This window comes from Vigna umbellata, chromosome 9 (assembly GCF_029865625.1).
Source record: "Vigna umbellata cultivar VRB3 chromosome 9, Vumbellata_1.0, whole genome shotgun sequence".
Taxonomy (NCBI): Eukaryota; Viridiplantae; Streptophyta; class Magnoliopsida; order Fabales; family Fabaceae; genus Vigna; species Vigna umbellata.
This window is the reverse complement of record NC_142173.1, coordinates 8,294,222-8,301,098: the sequence shown is the minus strand read 5'-3', so window position 1 is coordinate 8,301,098 and position 6,877 is coordinate 8,294,222.

Genomic DNA, 6,877 nt, shown 5'->3' with positions numbered 1-6,877 from the left:
TACCTATTAAACTCTAAAGCTCACAACTCTCTGATGTGTGCTCTTTTTGAAAAAGAATACAAAAAGGTTCATGCTTACTAAGGAGAAGAAGAAATGTGGAACACCTTGGTCATCACTTATGAGGAATCAAATGAAGTCAAAAGGAATAAGCTGAGCTTGGTGACAAGACAATATGAACTGTTTTTTATGCTTGAAAACGAAAACATTCAGAGCATGTTCAGTAGATTCTGAACGATCCTCAACGAGTTGAAATCCTTGGGAAAGTCATAAGACAACTTCGATCATATTGGCAAAATCGTACGAAGTCTTCCCAAGCAATTGAAACCTCAGGTCACAACTCTACGTACGTTAAAGAATCTACACAGAATGAGTCTAGAATGGTAGGTATACTAAAGGTTCATGAGCTCGAGCTTCTTCAAGATGGCTCTATCAAGAAGGAGAAAAACATCACGCTCAAAGTTATCAAGAAGACACCCACCAATGCTCTTAGAACAGGTGAATCCTCTGAGGACTCAGGTGATGAACATGACCCCATGGACGAGAATGATGAAGAGGAGCTTTCATTCATCACAAGAAAGCTCCAATCAATGTGAACAAAAAGGAAAGACACAATGTTCAGGAGCAAACATTTTGAATCTGACTCTAAGAACAATACAAAAGTAAAATGACCAAAAGACACAAATGTCTGTTAGAAGTGCAACAAACCTGAAAAGAAAAAGATGATGATTATGAGCACCTAGGAAGACCTGGATACATATGACGAGGATGAGGATGGCAAAGTATGCTTGGTAACATGGAATGCTGAGAGTACATGAGATGACTCAGATGATGAGGTAAACTTTTCTAATCTACACTCAGTAAGAAACACATATTATGAACTGTTATCGTATTCATCTAAGTTGTCCTGTACATATAAGAATTTATGTAATCAACATATAAAACTCCTCACATAGAAAAATAACCTAGAAAATAAAGTAGCTACATCTAGGGATATTGTTAAGACACTTCAACAAAAGGTTAGTAGTCTTAGGTTAGAGTTGAGTGTCACAGAACAAGCAAAAGGAAGAAACCAAGGTACAAAATGAAAAACCTTTAGAAAATAAAATAGCCAAAAATGCTAAAATCAATAGAATCCCTTAGGCATGAAAATGATACTCTCACCAAAATACTAAGTATAACTCTTGAGAGAAATGATAGGTTAGATCGTTTGTTGAGAGAAAGTAGGCATCCATCTAACAAGCAAGGTCTAGGTTATATGAAACCTAACACAAAACACAAAAAGAAAACTAACCATATTAGATTTACTAGATCAAATAATAATGCATTGACTTCTGAAAAGAAAGAAATGTACATTTTTAACAAGTTAGGACCAAACTGGTTATGTGTACCTAAGAGTCAAATAATTCCTCTTTGCAGATATGTTTGGTGCAGAAAAGAAAGCCTTGTCATGGTACCTAGACAGTGGTTGCTCACGTCACATGACAAGAGAAAAGTGTATGTTCCTAAACCTAAGGGACAAGAAAGGAGGTTCGATCACATTTGGAGGAAACCAAAAAGGAAAAATGATAGGAATTGGAAAGATAGGTACAAACCTTTCCCCTTCCATTGATAATTTCTTGTTGGTAGATAACCTTAAACATAATCTGCTTAGCATAAGTCAATTGTATGATAACGAATATAATGTTAATTTTGAGAAAGGCCAATGTAGAGTATTATATAGTAATAACTCCTTAGTATTTATAGCTAATAGATATGGTAACTTGTATAAAATAAATCTGGATGAATTGTAGTCACAAAGTGTCTCATGTCTAGTATCTATGAAAGATGAGGGAGTGACATGACATAATAACTGTGGACACGCAAGCATGAGATTAACTCAAAGTTGCAATGCCATGATCTCGTTAGAGGACTGCCAAACGTATCATTCAATAATACAGTCTTTTGTAGAGCTTACAGGAAGGGCAAATAGGTCAAGGAATCTTTTAAAAGTAAAAACATGGTATCGACCAAACGACCTCTTGAGCTACTTCAAATAGATTTGTTTGGACCTACAAGAAATGAGTTTGAGTGGTAAACACTATATGGACTTGGGTTCTGTTTATAACTCATAAGGATAAAACTTTTAATGTCTTTTTGCAAACTCTATAAAAGGATAGACACTGAAAAGAATTTAAAAAGTATGTCTATCCGAAGTGGCCATGGAGGAGAATTTGAAAATGAGCTTCTCAAAAAATTTTGCGAAAACTCTGGCATCAAACACAACTTTTCAACTCTAAGAACTCCATAACGAAATGGAGTTGTTGAGAGGAAAAATAGATCTTTGTAAGAAATGGCCAGAACCATGTTGAATGCTTTTAACACTCCTGAACACTTTTGGGCAGAAGCAGTTAACACTGTCTACTACATTCAAAATAGAGTTTACATCAAGTCAATCCTCAACAAGACACCTTATGAATTATGGAAGGACAAAAGGCAAAATATTTCTTACTTTCATCCTTTTGGTTGTCAACATTTTATTCCGAACACTAAGGATAACTTAGGTAAGTTTGATTCTCGTAGTGGTGAAGGGATCATGCTTGACTACTTTGAAACATCAAGAGCATTTAGAGTTTATAACTCTAGAACCTTGAGAGTTGGAGAAGTCATTCATGTGAAATTTAACCATGAGTTTGACCAAAATAAGCCAGAGCTAGACCAATCTGTTGAGATTGTTGATAGGGGGAGCACTGGTTTAGTTGAACCTACAATCTCAGAGTTTCTAATTTTTGATGATGACAACACATAATTAATAACACACGTGCTTATGTGTTATATGTTCATTACTTTCGTGATTATGAATATATGAGAACATGTTTGTGTTGTGTTGATCATTGCAATTCACTATATTATATGTGAGATTTAATCTGTGATTGCATAAAAATTGTTTTGGAAAAGAAAAACCACAAGCACTTTTGTTGAACTTATAATATGTGGCAAAACAACAGTTTTAAGTTGACTTCATTATGAAGTAAGTCGATTAAAACTCGTGGCTTTGTACAAACTTTTTCAAAATGTGTTGTGAGAATTTTTGAAGAGAAATTTTCCAAAACTTTGTTTAACTGTGTTGTATAGTCGATTACATGCAACCTGCATTCGACTAAGTCTGTTACTGTTTTGAAATTCTGTTAATGCTTGAATTAAATGTTACAATGACTATATTTTTAAATATGTTGACCAAGCATTTATTGTGATTCGACTGTATTAATTGTCCATTCAATTAACTACATTTATTGTTGCTAATTGCTTTGACTGAAGTGTTGTATTCGACTGCATTAGTATCTAAGTCGACTTGAGAGTGTCAGAATTGTGAAAAACTATAAATATATGCGAATTGAATTCTGTAAGAACTTTTGTGAATTCTAACATTTTCATATTCATTACAGATTAGTGCTATGTTACAGAACGTGGAAAAGCTCCAAGAATCAAAGAAGAAGAACATGGTGATCATCTCTTGTGATTTCTTGAAGAACAAGATTGTTGTGCTTTGAAAGAGCTGATCAAATATGCACAGAAAGGTGTTTACTAAAAGATTAGAGTTGACAACCTACTGAAGCTTGGGTTGATTCCCTGTTGTGATTACAGGAAGAAGAGCGTGCGACGTTCTTGACTTTGAGGGGTTTCTCAAAGGGTGTAGACAATAGAAGAGGGGATTCTTGCTGCTGATCTTTTTGTTGTATGCCTATATTTTGATTAGAGGGTTAGAGAGGTGTTTTATATTTTTGACGTGGAGGTCTCTATAAAAGACTTGTTGTAAAAACCTTGATCATTATAGTGCATTTGCTTCCTATGGTGGAAGGACACTGGACGTAGGCTTGGCCGAACCAGTATAAAAACTCAATGTTTGATCTTTCTATCCCTACTCTGTTACATTCAGTCGACTTTATATTTTACTCATTCGACTATATTCCATTGCACTACAAAGTCTTTTTCCTTGCATTTCAAGAAAGCTTTTAAAGACATCTACTTTGCGAAAAAGATTTAAAGAAAACATTATTTTTGTATTTCACCAATTCACCCCCTTCTTGGTGTTGAAAACTAAGCCATTCTATTTTCAACACAATCCTTTTCTAAAATGCAGGTAAACGATTGCACATCCAAGGAAGGAAACACATGAAAAAATTCCAACCATGAAGTTGAGAGTCAATCTGATGAGCCATACAACGATACTAATGAAGAAAGAAGAGAACCAAAAAGCCTGCATTGTCTGATCACCAAGAATTATCCCTTTGAGAAAATTATTGGCAATCTGAATAAACACGTGACGACGAGATCGTATCACAAGCCATTAACCACCGCTCAAATCTCTCAAATCAAGTCACTAAACGTCAATCAGGCTCTTGAAGACAGTTCTTGGATTGAAGTTATGAAAGAAGAACTTGATCAATTCAAGAAAAATGAATTATGGGAACTCGTTGAGATGCCTCATGGAAAGCACGTAGTTGGAGCTAAGTGGGTTTATCACAACAAGTTAGATGAACATGGAAATGTCATCAGAAATAAAACAAGACTAGTTATGAAAGGTTATTCTCAACAAGAAGGAATCAACTACACAAAAACCTATGGTCCTGTATCAAGGATAAAAGTCATTCACGTTCTCTTATCATTTGCGGCGTTCAACACAATCAAGCTATATCAAATGAACTCAAGAGTGCATTCTTAAATGGAGACATTAAGGAAGAAGTGTACATGGAACAACCTCCAGGGTTTGAATGGCAGACCAATCCTACACACGTCTTCAGACTTAACAAAGCTTTATATGGATTAAAGCAAACTCCCAAAGCTTGGTAGGAAAGGTTAAGTCTCTTCCTTATAAAGAATGGTTTCACGAGAGGTCAAGTAGACATCATGTGTAACACCCCTAACAGAGTGCCACTTGTAAATAATAAGATCCAAAATTTAGGCCAATTTTTTTTTTCATTTAAAATCTGTCGCTTATAAACATTTATATAAAATCGTGGAAGCAAATAAAACATGAGACATCCGAACGTATAACAATATAAAATTCAAACCTTACAATTTTCAAATCCATTATTCAAAACATGGAATAACATTAAAACATAAAACATAATAAAATTCCCACCAACAAAACCCCATTTCTCTCGTCGTGTTACTCCTACGCTACCTTATCTGCATCGCCATCTACTCCCGTACAAGTACGATCATTGTAGGTGGAACCACAACCACAAAAGGAAAAGGTGAGTAGCTAATAATATAACATAGCATACAATTCAATAATCATATCCTCAAAACACAGACTACACCAGTCGTCACATCACATTATCCCTCAATACTCAACTCATAATTCCGACATCACCTTACGTCCTAATGCTCAACTCATAACACATACTATCACTACCCAGAATATCATAGTGATAACATTACAATACATCACGCTATTCAAAACAATGACTCAGATCATTCTCACAAGCTTTTGTTGTTTTCTTGAATTTTGTTGTACCAAACCTATTTCGCAAAACAGGGCGATTCGAGCCGCCTTCCATCGCAACTTCAGGCCTATCTCCCCGACTTCTCAAGAAATTACGAGTAAAAACTTCAGTTAGGTACACCCATCAAGCAATATACTCACACGAGCCAAAGTCATTGGGTGAGACATACAATTCTCTCTAGTCCTCGAAAACGAGGAAATGATGATACTCGAATCTCTGTCTCCGCAGAGACCCAACACATTATCATATCGCAATATGAACATCATTCGTCAACAAAATTTCAAGAAAATAACAAAACACTTATTCTTACAACCAAACCATCACAACCATACATTTTCCTGTTAACATGTATATAAAGTCAACCAAAATTATTCACCAACAAATATTCCAAATTCACACTAATTAAATAAATTAATTTTCACTTATGCATCCGGTGAAATTACTAATTTCACATTTTCCTCGAGTATTTATAGTATACCCCCACTTTTACTAATTTAAATACACTTCCTCCGTTAAACTTACCAACCCAAGTGGACCCCATAAGCCATTTTAGTTCTAAAGATACACTATTTTTTTCTACCCAAGTGGACCCCACTTAAAAACACTCATTTCTAAAAGCTCTTTCTCTCTCTCCTTCTTTCTTTACTTTTTACGTAACCACTCTTTCTAGCTCCATCTTCTTCGCTTTTTCATCTATCACTCATAAAACCAACTTCAGTCCCCTTTTCTCTCTCAACTAAACCGTAGACCCCACACCACACCACATGCTATTTTATTTCTCTTCTCTATTCATCTCTTCACGTTAAACACATGCACACACCTTCATTCCTTCTTTTTTTCTCCTTTGACTTTTCAACATACATCCCACCCTTGCTCCCCTCATTTTTACCTCACTCTACTACCCCTCTCTCTTCTTATATTTTGTTTTCTTCTTCGCCCAAAAATCAAAACATAACTTATTTCCCTTCCATCATTTACGTAAGCCCCTGCACCAAACTACCTTCTTCTGTTTTATTTTATTTCATTTCTTTTTTTTGCCTTTTGTATACAAATACAAATCACCCCCTTTCTCCCTCTCTTTCACGTCAAATCATCTAGAACCCACACCATTCTTTTTATTTTATTTTCTCTTCACACAACTAAAACTCATTCTACTTCCCTCGCCACTAATACATAAAACCCATGCATCCCATTTCTCAACTTTCTCTTCTGTTTTTCTTTTGGTTACGTGAGTATCCCCTCCTTACTTTCTAAAACCTAGAGCTCCACACCACTCTACCCATCCTCCTTCTCTTCTTCTTTCTGAACTCCAAAATCCAAGACTCTTCTCTTTTCCTTTTGTCTCTTTTACTTGAGTTGTAATGTGCCCATATTTGCCTTCCACTCACATT